Raw genomic sequence first — 17,627 nt, 5'->3', positions numbered from 1 at the left:
AGAGTGGAACGTTCGATTTTCACTCCTGGCAAGCAGCACGGCTTCCCAACCTTTAGGACATTGTTTTAACTAAACTGGAATCCTGCACGATTGTGATTCTGACAGCTCAGCACCTAGGAGAGGAGGAAATGATGAAAACAAAATCTTTACCTGGGAAAACCCTGAGAAAAGCACGTTACCTGATGGCAAAGTTCTTGCCCAGCTAAAATGCTGCTGTCACTGGGAACAAAGGGCTGGAAAATTATTGGCGTCAGTGAGAGTTTTGTATGAGCAAAGATCACAGGGTCAATGCCAAACAGACTGTTTGCAGCTCCGAAAGTCTTAGAAAACTGTGGATATGACAGAAAAAACAGCACTGATAGAGAAAAACAAGCCTTTCTGATCAATTAAGGTCCATCAGCATCTTCTCTGGGACTCATTCCTGGCACAAGAGCCCTGTCCTGCCCCAGGATGTGTCTCAGCACCACCAGGTCCCCTGGCACAGGGACTCCTCCGTGGCAAGGAATGACAGCACCGAGAACCCAGCTCTGCAGTCCGGCACGGACTCCCAAGCTTGGTGTCCCTCGTACAAGAAATACCCTGCTGTTTCTCTGAACATCATTGTGCCATCAAGGAAAAGTCAGGTCTGGGGTCAAGTAGCTTGGGAAGGAGGGAAAAGGGAGGGAAAGGGGAGCCAGTGGGGCTGGGGGAGATGAACAAGAGCACAGGGGATATGAAGAGCCCCAGGCTCCAGACCAGCAGTTCCCAAACTTCACTTGGAGGTCTTTCCACAAGGCTTGCATCAACCACCCTGCCAGTGAGCAATCCTCTAACAGGGGTGTCGTTGTAGGGCTGTCACACTCTGTCCTTGCCTTCTCTGCACGGGGAAATGGCACAAAGTACCCACAAGGCAGCAGAGGGCTGGCCTTCCTCACCAGAAAGCCAAAGGCACCTGGGTGTGCAACTCCAGCACATCAACTCTCTGCGACCCACACGAGGTTAGGAGTTAGGTGTGGTGAGGCTTTTATGAATCTAGTCCTTCTGCTTTTCCTGGCTCCCTATAAGTATCAACAGTTACTAACAAAGGGTCAGAAATCCCGCACTCCATCTGTCATCCAAACAGCATCCGCCGAAGCGAGTGAAACGCTGGTGAATCCAGCACACGATGCTGTAACAGGGCAGGAAATCCCAGGAACAAAAAGGACACATTAGGAGATGGAGGGGGATGCAGGAGGAGAAGCATCCAACCTGTAAATTATATCTGCTATTTCCCCACAGCTACATCAGTGAGGGTGGGACCTTTGATGGAAATAACTCTTCCATGGGAACACTGCGCGGGGCGAAGCTTTCAAGAGGGGCATCCCACCTCGCCTGTAATGGAAAACCTGAAATAGCATTTTGAAGACGTCTCCCATTAAGCGTGCTGCCTCCAGCAGATGTTCAGGGGATAGGGAGCATGAGCAAATGCAGCTGAACTGAGGGAGTTTCCAACCCAATGGGAATATCCACGGACTGAAGGATGCACAACCCTAGGAGAGCGTTCGCAGTGGGTCAGCTAAGTGAGTTAGGTGAGTTAGGATAAAGGCAGATCCATTTATTCTGATTCCCAATTATCCCCAGGCAGGCCTCTGCACTGCCCTGAGTGTACAAATCCTGGGGCAGGAGCACGGCATGGGGTCACCTTCCCCTCTCCCAGCTCGGGCCATGCCGCTGGACCTCAGCCCTGGCAGCTCCCCGGACAGAGCCGCTGGCAGCCGGGACCAGCAAGGGCTGCAGTGCTCCACAAACATCACTGTTTTAGGAAAAACATCAGCAAAGAGCGGTCACGTGCTTCACTCCAGGAGCTGAAGGCGTGAGAAGGGCTTTAAAAAAAAAAAAAAAAAATCTATTCATTGAAGAAAAGCAATCCAGAAAAGAAACCAAAAAAGGAAGCAGTCCTGATGCAGACCCCCCCCAGAGCGCCGCATGGCAGTGTGAGCAGCGGAGAGGATTTGGACAACAGCACCAGGCTGGGACAAGCTGTCCTGGTGGTACCCACCCTCCTGGAGGGGTACAAGGGGCTGACCCCTTGAGGGCAGGGGTTCCCAGGATAGCTCTGCTGCTGCCATTCCCATCCCCACGCTGTGGCCATGCCCTGCTGCAGCACAGGGCGATGCTCAGAGCCGGTCTGAGGCAGCTGTGTGCACCCCCGTCCCCCACCAACCATGGCATGGGCAGGGGCAGAGCAGGGGAAGGGGGCTTCCAGCCCCGCTCCGTGCCCACCTTTGGCCACGCTGTGGCTCCCACCAGGGAGGGACGGGTGGCAGCACCACGCTCAGATGATGCTCTGCTGCAAGCACGGCACCAGCAGGGTCAAAGTGACATGTGGGTCTTGTGTCTTCCTCCTCTGCCAGGTATCAAAGACCAGCATTTGTCCCCCCTTTACATGCAAGCCCCTTGTGCCTGCCCCCAGACCTGTTGCTCGTGGGCAGAAGCCCAGGCCAAGGATGTCACCAGCAAAGTGCTCTGGAGCTGAGCACAGAGGTGGAAGGGTCCAAAAGAAACACCAGACCTACCGAGCGGTGAAAACGAGCTCTGCCACTGTGCAAGAAGGCACAGGCGTGTATAATATAATATATACTGCACATACCGAGAGACAGAATATACTTCTCACTGTAAAGTGTTTTATATGCTAACCATCAGGCATACACCAAGTCAATGGATGCTGGCACTTTACATAAATATATGATGATGCAGTGCTATATGTAATAAAAATCTGGAGCACAAAATATGGAAGCAATTCAAGAAAACAGATCTCACATTTTTGCCTTTGTTACAGTCAGATTCTGACATGCTCTGATTAAAATTCAACATCTGCATGCATTTAAAATTAAAATATATAGGTATCCATGTTTTCCTCCTTCCACAATGTTTTACTGCTGCCTTTTTCTTCTTAAATATTAAAAACATTACATTATTTTATTTCAGATGTCTCAATATATTACACATCACCCTTTCACCTCAGAGCTTTGGTTCAAATCCAGCTCTTCGCTGAGGAAATAGAAAACATCTGAAAATATTTAGTAGTCTCATCTCAGTGTCTAATCACAGTCTGCTCTGACATGACAAAACACAACAAACAAACTGGCTTGCCACAGATGAAAAATGTTTACACAAAAATACTCAGGAGTGTAAGAATGAATAAAGGCATCTCTAACTGCATTAAAGCCCATGTTGTTAAGTAATAAAATAGTTAGCAGATAATCTGAGCTGCACCTGCCCCTCTCGAAAAAAAACCAAGAAAAATAAAAAAAGCAGGTGATTTAAAGACCTCGCAGCCTAGCAGGTCCTGCCTCATGTTTTTCTGTTATTGTAAAGCAGAAAGATGTGTCAAGCTGCAGTGCAAATATTGTCCATGGGCATCATGGTCTGCAGAGCCTAAGTACCTCGTGATTTAGGAATCTCAGAAGAAAACTTTATTGCCAGTAAATCTTCCAGGACTAAAATATATGTACTTTAAGAGGGACGAGCATAAATAAGTCGTTGTCCTTGCTGGGGAATTCAGCCATTTGGTGGGTGGTTAGGAGAGCAGCTGTCCCAGTAGACCTCATGGTGGGTGCTGGGATGGTGCACAGCACGGTTCTTCCTCCAAAGCAGTGACAATTAACCAGGCAAGAGACAGGGTAGGAGAGAAATAAAAGGTGCAGAGAGGTGCAGGACCTTCCCCAAAGCCAGTGGAAGACTCAGCCACAATAGCCTCAGGCCTGCACCTCCCTTTCTTTGACAACTGGTCCCAGTTTTGCCTGGCCCACAGGCATCATGCATGAGCAAGGGGCAGGTGTTGGCATCACTATATTTTGTTCTCCAGCAGGCTCAGCTTTGTTTCCTACCTCTATTTTTCCAGGAGCAAGAATGGAGAATATTGCAAAGGGTGTGGTGCTTATGGGTTGGGTTGGACTTGCAAGTCCTCGTGGGCTTGCCACCTACTTCTGCTTGGGTTCAATCCACCATCTGCTGAGGTTGATGGAGGAGGATGCAGCAGGGTAAGAGGCTTTCCCCCTGACCCTGGATGCCTGACCCTTGATGTCAGAGGCATGTCCTTCCCCAAGATGTAGCAAACCCTCACTGGCACAGCCGATGCATCTCTGGAACCAACAAGGTTCCTTCTGGCTTGTTCATTCCCCAGGTTAGGCAGCAGGAACAGGCAAGTTATAACTTTCCTTGTTTTTTCACAGCTCCAATATAACCAAAAAGCGAGCATAAAGAAAGAACAAGGCTTCCTCCGTATTTCTGTCCCCCGTCTTCAGATAGTTCCCACTCTTCTCGGGCTTACCCCACGTGGGCCCTTATCAAGCTTTGCTCCATAGACCTTTGAGGAACTGGCTCCATAAACTATTTCTAAGCCATTGATTTCCAACCTGCAGAAGCTGACCAAGACATACAAGAGAAAAAATGTTAAAATCCATTGTCTTGTCCATCAGTCTCTTACAATACCTTTTTTTTTAGGAAGCTGTTGTATTTCCTGCTGCAATGGCCAAATTAAATATGAATAAATTAACATGACATTTCATTACATCCGCTTTAATGCAAAATGATATGTACCCCTTAATTCAATAAATTAGGTAGTATATTTTTTTAAGGGAAAAATACCGGTGTAGCCTAAGCCTTTGCAGATCTTGGCATGTCTACAGTACACAAAGGACCGGCCAAGGAGACACCCAAAGGATGGCCATCCTCTGGAGGAGCCTCCAGAAGTGAGGGCTCAGCTAACAAACCTTGCTGGGAGGAAGGCTTGCTCTGCCTGGGCACAGCTCTGGAGGATAATAATTTTCTTTGCATGTGACTTAGGCAATATCCCACGCATTTTCCATTATGTCTTTCCCCACAGCATCCCCTGGTCTGTCTTTGCATGTATTGTCTGTGCTTCATATTCTTTTGTTTTCCCCCAGCTGTCATGTTTTCCTTGTGCTCCTTGAGGAAATCTCTCGCTTTGCTAACTGTTTAAATTCAGCATCGACAAGCACGCTTGTTCACACAGCCTTTACTTCTTTACACTTCTTTATCCCCCTGCAAACCTATTTCAAATTAGTTCCCATTTCAAGATGTGAACGTCGCTCCAATCAGCCATGTTGGCCTGCTAGGCAGTATATTAGTAAACTATTTCTCCAGGCTCTTGATTGACATTGTTGAAAAGATATTTTTCATGCGTGTCAGTCTTTGCGGGGTGAAAACGCCTTTAACATGCTCCTAGGATTTACATGGGCTTCCCTGGGCTGCTGCTGCCAAGTTCAGATGCGGTTGGAGCATGTGGCATTCTTTGTCCTACTCTTATTACATTTTTCTTTTTATCCAGCCCTGCTACATATTTCTTATTTTTCATATTTCTGCCCTGTGATGTAAAGATCAGCCAGTTGCTGAATGTGCCCTTGTCATGCCTGTCCACTCCAGCGTGAGCAGCTCCTGCTGTGATCACTGTGGTTTCTCCTTCCTTCTTTTCTTTCCTTCTTCTTCTTCTTTTTTTTTTTTTTTGGTTTGGTTTGCGTTTTTTTCTTTCTGTTTTTGTCTTTTTTGTTTGTTTGTTGGTTGGTTGCTTGGTTGGTTTGGGTTTCTTGTTTGTTTGCTTGTTTTTGTTTTCTTTTATTCATTTATCTTCTTTTTTAATATTTGAAGACTCAGACCTTCAAACAGCAGAGCAAGATGTCACATGTCAGCTGAGCCATGGCATGAGACTATACTCATAGATGGGGACAAACACAAAACACCAACATTTGCTTTCATCTCAGCACGCAGAGGTCAGGCCTTGCCTCTGGCTCTGCATGCAGCCTTCCAGCCCCAGAACCACAGCTGTCCTATGTCCAGGCTGTTTTCCCTTCTTTGCAGAAACAGCCCTTTCTGCTCACGTTCTTCCAGAGCTCCATGCCACCCAAGCCATGGCCATACCAGTGACATCTCCACAACCTCATTAAAGATGCCTGCAAAAGTGTAGCTGAGGGCTGGAAGCCTCAAACACAAGCATGGGAGCAGGAACAGAAAAATAAAACTTAATTTCACTTGTCAAATGAGTACATTTGGATCGGAAGATAATGGAAAAAATGTCTTCTTTCTCAGAAATGCAATTGCATGCCCAAGTGTTGCCTTTACATGACCAAGAACCATGTCCAGGAATGGCATTATGCTTCCAGGATGGATTGAACACATCACCCAGCATTTGCTCACTGCTTTTCTGGTTCACTTGAAAAGTGTTTTCTTAAATGATAATGTGGTCTTCACCCTGGACATACATCCGTCTTTAAGTCACAGCACTGTTGATTCATCCCTAAGAATGGTTTGATCAACAGCACGGCACCTCAACATCCACGTTCAACACCTTCCCTATGACAGACCTGCCACCAAAATGGGTCTCACCCATTTTCTTGGAGCACATCAGCAGGTTACAAATACTAGTACAGTCATAGACTATGCTTTAAGCCCTAGAGCACTCAAAAATAATCAACAAGTCATAGAGAAGGAAGGAAAGTCACACAAATATTAAGACACAAGCATTTCAGATGAAGTTGATTCCCATGTTTACTGGTCAATATCTCAAAAAAAAAAAAAAAGAAAAAAAAAATCACCTGTTTCTTTGGCAAGCAGCAACTGGAGAGCTTTCTTAAATTTGTGGCAGTAGAGTCCACACTCAAATTGTTCTCCTGATGGAAATCCAACAGTCTTCTCCATCACCATTGTGGGTAGAGGACAGGCCACCGATGGGAATAGTTTCACAATTCTTTTATTGGAAGCATCTGTAGAAACCATAAAACAACAACTACAACAACAGCCACACAAAGCCATGTTTTCTCACTTCTTTCCGAGCAAGGAGGGTGCCAGAGCGATTCTCCCCTCCCGCCCCACTGCATGGTGGTTTTCTTTGTTCGCATTTCACTGCCTGGACCCAGCAGAGAGATTTATGGGCTGGTGCTGAGCTCGGGACGCACACAGTACTGGTCTCCAGGGTCTTGGGCTTGACCAGGAAGAATGGGGGTGCAGAAAAGCTCCTGCAGCTTCAGGGAGGAGGAAATTTGAGGGAGGAAGGTTATTTTGGGCCAGATTCCAATGCCTTCCACTGAGCAGCAGCTCTCTGAAAAACGAGCCCTGGTAGCTGATGAGACTCTTGGTGGAGAATAAGTCTGCAGGGTACCACACTCAGGGACACAATGCCTGGGCCCGGACCGACATCCTCTGTGCTCCCCTCTCAACTTGGTCCCCCTCCCAGTGACGAGAAGCCTGTTTATTTCACCATCAGACGATTTCCCATCAACAAGGGGTGCCAGGAGCACTTGCCAGCCCTGCCGAGAGCAGTATTTTGGTACCCAAGCTCTGCTGGGACCTGAAGTGTGCTCTGCCCAGCCCCACGGAGAGAGGGCTCTGTGTGTCGGGGTGGTGGTGGTGGTGCAATAGCGGGACATGAGGTCCTGCTTGCTCTCCTTGGCTTTGACGCACGCTGTCTGTGAATTTCGGTAAGTTACCACATCAGCCCCGAGTCACCCTACCCCAGCGAAGCGGGGACACTGTGTTTCCTGACTTGTCAGGCTCTCGTAAGGAAGAAAGTCTCCTGATTTGTGATGGGTGGGAGGAGGAGGCCGGAAAAACAAAACAGAGAAGAAGACAAAGAGCCTGAAGTAGAGCTGCTCGGCTCAGCAGAGGCAACAACGCTCTGAGCACGCAAGGTTGTGCACATAAATATTCACGGTCTGTCCAACATCCACCCCTACCCGAACCCCCAGTGATGGCCAAAACCTTGTAGGAGCAGAGCTCCAACACTCCTGGCACTGGTGACAGCCATCAAAGTGGAGTTTTTTATCTCAAATACAGAAAGAGGGAAGCACTCCTGCCTCCACAGACCCTTCCTCATGGGTGCAGACCCCAAATACCTCCAGAGGCTGGATTAATACTTGCACAGCACCCAGCATCATGGGACTCTGAGCCAAACAGGGTCCCACATATACAAAAACAGTGATTTTTTTTGCAATCCTATGCATGTGTGTGTTTTTGTGGTGCATGTGCTCATGATAAACATAAACCAATAAAACAAACCCAAGTGAAATACAGACTGGGAAAAATGTAACCTATTAAAGCCACACAGAAAGGTTTTTTTCCTATTCTTGCTCTTTTTCAGTTTGTCTAAATATACCTCCAGGCTTTTTCTTTTGGTTTAAGTGTGCTCTTTCATGGATGGTTTTCAATGTATGTTAAAGTTGCTGCCTGCTGCCAGCTCGGATTTTTGTACTACGCGTCTCGGCTTTCTGTTCTATTAAGACAAAGTGCTGGCACCGCTCTTCGGCCGAGTACATTGTTCATGGTACTGAGCAGCGATTTTCCATATCTGACTGTCTTTGGGTTCACCCCAGGAGGAAGGGTGAGCCTGGTTTGTTAAGCTCTTGTTTCTCAGAGAGCAGCAACATCTGGAGCACGGAGCAGGCTGCTGGCACGCCTCAGCGGAAAGGAATTCGGCACGGGGTGAGGTCTGCCCAGCTCCAGAGGTGTCATTGCAATCGGTTCTGGTGACGGAGAAATAACGAAGCCCCCACATAAAGCAGCATTAGGAGCACATTCCAAGCTATGCTGTGTTGCTCAGGGGTTTTGTTTCGTCTAACAGGGAGCCAGGAGGCCCAGGAACCATGTAGCCCTTCGTTCTCATCATCTGAAACTACATTTTGCTCTCCTGCTACACAAGGTTTTTACACTTGACAAAAGCTTGTTTCCCTTGTTGTCTAACTCAATGAGTTAGCAAAAAAAAATCAAGGCAGGTGTAGAGGTTGAGCTCTAGCACTTGATTTCAGTGCCACTTTTATAGGTCCTTTGAGGCACTCCCAAAAACATATCCCCAGTGCAACCATTACCTGCATGTCATGGTACGGAAGCCACTTTAGGATGAAGACAGGCAGCTTGCAGCATGGTTAGCTATTTGTGGGCATCCTCCATGCTTCTGTCACGCACAGGAGATTTTCAGCATTTTGGCCAAGGTAGACAAGATGCCTTCAAGCAAGCTGGTGTATTGTTTTGGGACACAAAACCCCCAAGATCTATAGGGGTCTATCTATCACCACACCTCCACAAACATCCTCCTTTCCTCATGCTCTCCACCTTCCCTTGCCTTTTCCCTTCCAGTACTGTTGGAGAGCAATGTGTACAAGAAACTTCACTAGATGGTGCTTTCCAAAGCAATGCCGAGAGCCAGTAACTGAACACCACCCCACTAAAATGTTTATGTCCTCAGGTCTCCATGTGCGTTTGTAATTGTACTTGCTGCAAAGCCAGCCCACCACCACGAGTGGAGATAAAAGCTATCCGGCATGCAATCCCTGAAAGTTTATTTTGGCTGCCAAGCCAAATGTGGAGATAGTCTTTAATTAGAAGTGTTGTCTCTGCAACAGTGCAAAGCAATAACAACAACAGTGGAATTCGTCTGAAGTGTGTGCTCCCCTCGCATGGCTATGGTGAATTAAGCAAAAATGTCAAACTCAGTCTGCAACCAGCAGACATATTCCATCACGTTAGATGTTTACACCGTACGGTAGCCTGACTATGGAGGATTGGTGAGAGCAGACATCTTGACAAGCACTGGTGATGTTCACGCTTATTTGGATTGATACACAAAGAAAGACCCTCAGATGTTTCCCTCTCCACCTTTCCAAATTGCTGTGATGACAATTAAGAAAAGGCAGACATTGAAATTAATGCCTGTCATGACTTCATTTTGGGCAGATCTATAGGACAGTTTACCCAGAGAAATCCAAAGAGAATCCTGGTCAGGGTATTCCTCACTCCCAGCGACATTTATTTACTTAGATGTGACTTATTCAGGGACCAGAAATACTTGCAAAAATCAGCTTATCACTCTTAAAGCTTTCTGCTAAAATAATAACTCCATATGATTTTATTTGAAAAGCTTTACACCTTCCTGTAACGTATAAAGAAACGGTAATTACCTAGGGAAGTTCAGGAGTTACAAAGACCACACAACTGACTGCATGGTAGCACTTTGCCCCATCACAAATACGTTGCTTTTCTTACAGGGAGAATAATATTTTAATAATGTATGATGTTCTTATGGGGTCTATTATTATACCCGGCTGTAAGTCTCACCAGAAAAGCCTACTTTCCCACTTTTTGTTTGTTTGTTTGTTTAGTAACAGAAATCTAGCATACTCCAACATCAGAAGAAAAAAAAATTAACTGGAACCTTCCAGCAACTCTTTAAGAAACTACTTTTCCTCATATGATGACAACGTGATTTTAAGGTAAAACATTCTCAAGACCTACCAAACCCAGAAATAATTGCTCCATCAAATGAGGGTCTCTGGTTTGAAGCCTGGGGGACCAGCCCTGCTCACAAGAAGCATAAAGCTATCGGTTTCCTCCTCTGTGCCAAACGCTGTCAGTACCCCGGCCCCTTGCCAGAGCACATCGCTACACACCAGGCAGAAAAGAAAACTAAGAGTGAAAACAAAATGGTCAAACCCCTCCAGGCCCTCGGCTGGAGCTCCACAGGGTCAACAGAGGCCAGGACACAAATGTGAGATTCATTTCTCCCCACCTGCAAGAATTAGCCTGATTATTTAAATCAGACTAAAGAAGAAAACCCTCAGTGCTCACTTTCTGCAACATGTTTACACTTTTTTAGAAACCAGGGCATGCCTAGTGTCCCTCAAGTGACCACACTGAGTTGCAAACCGAGTTTATCTCAGCTTAGTAAGACCTATGGAAATGTTGAAGCACAGTGTCTTCACCTGGAGCTGCCCTCCTGGTAGTTTGCTCTTAGCTACCTCAAGTTAAAAGCTGTGTCTGAAACACCTGACTACAAACGATTCTTTCCAGTGAAATCATGTGAAAGCAGAACAAACAATTTTCTTCCTAATAAAAGCAAGGCCTTCAAGACCGGCGGAGCCAACAAGTTAATCAAGTTTCCTACTAAACAGGAAGTTGTGGGACTGTGGCAGGAGGAGCAGATCTGTGTTTTGGCTAGAGAAAGAGCAGAGAGGAATAATATAAATTAACCACTGGGTGCTTTTTTTTTTTTGTTTCTTTGACAGGAAAATAACCTTCAAATGCACCGGTTTGGGCAGTATGTTGTTTGATAAGACTGGCAGTAAAATGAAAGCAAGCTGCAGCAGCTTCAGAAAAGGGAATGGTAAAGCCACCACATGCATGAGAACCATCATAATTAAACCAGAGACACACCATTAATATTTCTTGTGGTTGTTATCACACTAGTTGTTATCATCACTAATTAGAGCTGCAGCAATGCACTCAAAAACAAAACACTGTAGCAACATTTGGCATTTCTGCCCCTGAGCAGGATCCCACTGTGTTGTTCAAACACAGAGCAGAACAAATAGACCCCGTCCCAACAAGGTTTGTAATACAGCATGTTCTCTTGCAGGGCTTACAAAGGAGAATAAACTCACTGCTTGCTCCATTCTCATATGTATGTATAAAGCAAGTTCCACTTCCAAGGGCTTGCATGTTTTCCTGTCGTCAGATGGGCAATTATTCCAGTGTATCTCACAATGGTGGTGATAGACCAAATCAAGAAGAGCTAAAAAAAATAGAGACAAAAATGCACTAGTGTCATTACTGCAGAACATATGACCCCATTTTCCTTTGAGCTACCAAGCAGTACTATGGGACATGTGCATTCATGTGAAAATAAGCCCAGCCAGTCATTGAGATATATACAAAATGGATGGTTCACGATCATTGTTGCACTGGAATCACTCAACAAAGAGACAGAGGGAAGCTGTTGATTACCAGGCACCTCAGGAAAGACTACAGATACAGAGAAATTTAATATTATAGTCACTGTGGACGTGTGCATTTTCATCTGCAGACTAACAGGCAGGCCTGTGAAAAGAAATGAAGAAAAGCATGCTCGTTAGATTCAAAATAACTGGAAAAAGTTGTGTATCCACCAATTCAAAAAGGGTGGAAGTCACTGAGTCACGCCAGCTGAGGCCATTGAATAGGTCATTGACCAGCACTCCAAGGTCTTAACAGGCACTATGCCCTTTATAGCTTTAATCCTTTGAATTAGTAAAGTCCCAAAGACTGAAGAGGCCATAGAGGAAGCACACAGGTCACATGCTACCTGTGTTCTGTCAGTTCTTTGGGACTTAACTTGGAGAAAGCAGTAGTATTGAACCCTCAGTACACTGAGTAACTTGAAAGCGTAAGTATTTGTTGGATCAAAGTGTGCATTACTTCAAAAGCATAAAATGCCTAGATATTGAAGGCAATAAATCTTCCTCTGTAAAATACATGCATATATAATTTATATGATAAGCTTACTGAGATTTTTAGGTTGGCTTCCAACAGACATGAGATGTAGGCAATTATGTTCCCTAAGAGTGAGTCTGTCTGTCCCCTCTCAGTCCCAAAGAAAATAATTTTTGAGCCCATTAGCCAGTTTCAACCAATTTTGGCAGAGGGATAGAGGTCTTGAGGGTACCAAGTTCCCATATACTTTGTGGTAGTAGGTGACTAGGTAGGAGTGTCAGGCTTATTAATGCATGCCTTGAAGGAATGGGATCAGCATAGACACAACCCTTTCTTAGACCTCAGAGAATCCAGAAAGACCTCATGAATGCCCCAACAGACATGGAGTAGTGACAGATTCAGTCAAAATTCGTGTCTCATTAGACATCAGCAAAATCAAAGCATAAGGCTCAAAGCAAATGTTTCCCTGTTGATCTCCTGCTCGACAAACCATCCATTTCTCCTTCTTTTTTTTGGTCCTGATGGCAGATACGGTACCTTCAGAGCACCTTCACATCACAGCTAGCAATTCTCCGCTTACGGCTTTTGTTTCTTTCTATTTAATGGGAGCCCCATTGCATTTTTATGCCTTAACTCTCTGCTCATAACTGTCAGGCTATCTCCTAACATATGGAAACAATTCATTTTCTTTGTCATCGTTTGGATCTGAAACTAGGGTACTCTGAAATGTAACTATACATGAATTTCCCTGAACTAATTACATAATATTTATCCTATTTTCTTTAAAGTAATACTCGCTAGCTAAGAAATGAAGAACTGCATTGCTTATAATAAACTCTGCATGCTACATTGTAATCTAAACTGTACAGTTATATATGGTGAAGAACTAAAAGGTTTGAGTTATTCCCCTTGGCAAACATTTTTTTAAGGATTGCTTAAATAAGCAGTACAGAAACCAGATGTCATTTGGTAAGAGTATCTGAATGACCAAAAATTTGCTGTCTGGGTATTTTTTTTACTTTATAAAAACATGAGAAATTCTTTGGATTTATATCATATTTAGCAGCTGTGAAACAGTGCAAACATCTGTTTGTACCTATAGGGAGCTGACCTGCGGGGTCCTCATCTCTTAATCACCAAGCAACAAGCTAGTCTCATATACATAGTTTATTGTTTTCTTTTCAGCTGCCTCCTGCACTTCAAAGTTTTTATACTCTCATGTTCTATTATCGCGGCAAGAGGGACAGTCCATTCATTATAAGCCCAGATCAGTGCAACAACTGATCAAAATTTCCATAAAGCACCATGGACCCAGAAGTGCCCTTGAACAGAGTCATAAGCAACTTTCACTATGTCATTAAAAAATTGTTGCTTCCCTTTTTTCTTTCCAGCATTCTTGATTTTTTGTTGTTGTTGTTGTTTAAACATAAAGACTAGAAGAAAAGAAGATGAAAAGGAACAGAAGTCTTTTATAGCCAGTCCTCTTGAGGGAAGAGGGGTTGACAAGACAACCCCATGAGGTCTCATCCTCCCTATTTTTCTAGGTTTCTACAATTGCCAGTTATCATAGGGAAAAAAATGATATTTCTTACCTCAAAACAGTATCCTAATGACTAGAGAGTAGGAGAATCCAGTAACTTTATCGGCTATCCCCCTCCAGAGAGGGTCTCCAGCTGTACGTATGTACAACACCCAGCCTAAGTAAGATCCCAGCCTCCTTCAGGACTTATAATATAAGGCAGGGGAGGGAAAGGGAATTTACTTGAGAGAAGCATTTTGCCCTGCTCTTTACAGCTTTACTTACACACACACACACTATCCTTTAGTGATTTAGCCAGGAGCAGAATTTTTCAGCCTCTGTGATAATCTCTCCTCTTTTTTCCCTAATGTAATATTGACCTTGGGACCTTGATTTTTATGCAGTGAGAGAAAGGTGCAAACAGCGTGAAAGAAAAGATTTGTGGGCCTTGGACATGAGAGTGGAATCAGCACTCCCAGATATACTATGAGAGCTTAAACTATAGTCTGAACTAAGTCTGAAAACAAATGGGAAACACTGTATGATTCCATCCCATTACAGTACAAATAAATCATTTCTGGAAATCTAAAACAAATGGCCCGAGCTCAGCTCTATGGATGATCCAAATGCAAAAAAGCTGCTAATTCTAAAAGGCAGATGCAAGTAACCAATTAAGTAAGAATGCAGCAAAAAAATAAGGAGTGTAACTTGTTTAGCAGGAAGATGTTAAGGCCATAGAAGTGGGTCTTCCAATCACCTTTTTTGGTATTCCTGAGCAAACATTCTTTTTTGCTTACGTTAATATGGAATGTATTATGACAACGTTCTTATGGATATCCATGCCTTTTGTCTATCAGTACTTGCAGATACATTCAAAACAGCTGCAAATATTTTTTAAATTATGTAAAAGTTCCAAACACTTTGAAAAGAATATTAATATCCCTTTAAAACAGCATTGTATTATATTAAATTAAGGATAGGAATTTACAGAACAAAAAAATATGTTGTTAGCATTAACATTTTCACTGTTCTCAAACACAGTCATCTTAGATAAGGCTTAGGATTATTTTGATTAAATTTATAAGAGTTATGGTGTTTGCACATTTAGATGACAAAGCAGATAATCACACATATAGATTACAAGGAAAGGTTTGTGTTCACAAAGTTCAGAAGGTTTTTTTTTCAACTATTTGATTTTATATATATATGTGTGTGTGTACACATATATAAATTACCTCTCTTTACAACTCTTGTCTCTCTCTCCTATCTGCAGGCCATCATAGGTATACCACCTCTCCTGCTGCAGATGGAGAAATTATGTCCCTTAATGCTACTTCCTCAGTCTTTATCTATGCAGTTGTAAAAATAATAATAATAATAATTTAGAAATGACCTCAGAGGGATTTGCAGAAGTGATCTGACAGGGGAAGTATCAGTACTTGCAACAAACCTCTGTGGTGGCCTGTTCACATCTGTAACGAGGAGGCTGGTAGCACACCAGGGAGCTATGGGACAGGAACAGCTCTATCTGTCCCCTCTTCCAGACTCTTGGGGAAGGAAAAATATGAATTAGTGCTTTTCCCTGGCACATGGGGGCAATGCCATTGTAACAGGAGCATTGACACTACCAGAAGACCACTGCAAAGGTACCATGGGCAAGCGCTGAAGATCAAGGGGTCTCCAAGATCAGGCACAATTTCTTACAGGTCCCACCCAAGAAGTGGGATGGGAAATCTCAGCAGCCATCACAGCCTGCCACATGGTCCTGTGGACCATCCACTCCACAAAGGCAGGAGGACCAATGTATTGACCCAGACTCCTGCAGAAAAAAAAGAAGAAACAGGGAGAAAGAAACCAGGATTGCCGAAACACCATGCTCCAAAATAATCCTACAAAGGCACGCATATGCAAAAGTGATTGCAACTTGGAAATGTGTTTTGTGGCTCTCAGGTCAACCATGGTTTTTAGTTTTAAGAGATGCCCAACATGCAAGCTGGAGGTATTATAAGCTCTGCAAGCAAGAGCTTTCCTGTCTTTCTTCTGGCTGTTTCTTCTGTTGTGTCATTTCTTTCTGTCCAGCCTCTGCAGCTCCACTTTCAGCCTCCTAGCTTTGATAAACAACATGATAAATAACAGGGAGGATGGGGAAAAGAGGAAAGAATAAAGCTGATCCATGTGCTAACTCCATTGATGGGAACTTATGGGCTGTTATTACTTTTCATTTTTTGCTAGGATTAAACAGCTAATAAATACAGATTTCATGTCCCATAAATAACATTGTGTTTGTCAGCTCACTCAAAGAATAATCGATAGTTAGTGCATGAGATTTTCCAGTACAAAAAAATAAGCTCTACGTTTACTTTTCCCAGATATACCTATGCATTCTCTATTTGGTTTTGTCCCTATCTAAAATACCAGCTACACTCTCACGAAAACCACCTTGAGTGACCTAATTGCAGGCAGCTGGGTGCCTTCAAAACTTCTGGAAATAAGACCTAGACCTAAATAGTTCCCACATCTGGGGAGGCTGCCTTTCTGCTTGGAAAATCAGGACACGAGCCCTGGTCAGAAACTGCCATCAGTCCTGGGCTGTCTCCTTGCTAGGACTTTGTCTCGGTGGAGCAGCTTTTGGATATAACTGTCTTGGGGCTGTCAGCCCCTCCTGACACGGGCATTACATCTCTGCCAGGCCCACGGGGTTACAATTCTTGGAAGTCTGAAACCACTCTACCCTTTGTGAGCTGCAAAGTGCACAGCCCAGTGTCCATGTGAAGGAGAAAGCATTGTGCCAACCCTCACTGAGATGGGTTCATGGTACAGTCATCTCTGCTAAAAATACGGGGGCTTTTCCTTTCACCCGTATTGCAGTACCAGCCACTGAAATTATCACAGAATCACAGGACTTATTTATATTTTTTTTATTTTTTATCTACTCAAATAGGTCACTACTTGTGCTCTGCTTGTTTGGGCAGAGGCACAGCAGCATACTCAACACATGAGTTTTTTGCTTTGCATCTCTACCTTCCACCTCACCAGTGACATTTATCAAACCTGCTCTTTCACCTGTATCTAATTTAAAGGTTGTAGTCCATCCATTAGCCTCTGCTAACACCACCCTAGAGGCAGAGCAGCAATATTCATTTGGCAGTACCTGGAAATCTGTCCTAAAACTTCAATATCAAAAAAATAAAATAAAATTCTTACACGGTACAGGTAATTATATATCTCAGCACGGGGGCACCATTTCTGACACCACAGACTCCTGTCCTTCTCTCTGGCCAACCTTCAAGTGTGCAAAACCACGCAGCAATTCAGCATCAGGAGGCTGGATGCTTTTTGCATGACATTCCCAGAAACCCCTCTAGTTGCCACCCCAGTATTCCTCATTCCCCCACATTATTTGCTCTTTTCTGGGCACATAGCCTGGGGTTTGTCCCCACCAGCTGCACCCCGTGCACGGCCCACCCGAGCAAGGAGGAGCTGAAATTTGCTGCGTCTGCACATGGAAACAGCCCTGCTATCTGTGCATGTGGTTACCTGGCAATTCCAGCCGACAATTTTTGGATTATAATTCCATTACCCGTGCAGCTACCAATTCTTGCAACCTGCCCCTGCCAAGAAAACTCCAAGAGAAACAAAATCCCTTGAAACCCCTGCTCACAATGCTCCAAGTTGCTTTGGCAGCTTCCTTCCAAAATTAAGTGATTAAAGCAGTGCTAATGAGACATTCATTACCTGCACCTTTTTCCTTAAAATAAATATACAGGCCTCCGCGTTACAGGTGCATGCAAAATTGCTTAAATAGACAGCTTTGAAGCACAGAAAAAAATAATAATAATATTTTTTTGAAAAAATAAAGGACATTCTGGCAAAAGGTTCCCCAAATACTTGAAAA

At 44.3% G+C, this 17,627-nt stretch overlaps 1 long non-coding RNA gene across 1 annotated transcript; it reads right to left on the bottom strand.

Moving 5' to 3' along the window:
- Window positions 1-1,403: 1,403 nt before the first annotated feature.
- LOC310900011 lies at window positions 1,404-14,629 on the bottom strand. Its single transcript, XR_014584771.1, has 3 exons — window positions 11,406-14,629; window positions 6,573-6,740; window positions 1,404-4,385 (listed from the first exon to the last, which is right to left on the bottom strand). It is a non-coding gene; the product is annotated as an uncharacterized lncRNA (long non-coding RNA).
- Window positions 14,630-17,627: the final 2,998 nt, after the last annotated feature.

Source organism: Anser anser, assembly GCF_964211835.1.
Source record: "Anser anser genome assembly, chromosome: 5".
NCBI classification, from domain to species: Eukaryota; Metazoa; Chordata; class Aves; order Anseriformes; family Anatidae; genus Anser; species Anser anser.
The sequence above is the reverse complement of the archived record's forward strand: the minus strand, read 5'-3'. Positions and strand labels throughout refer to the sequence as shown.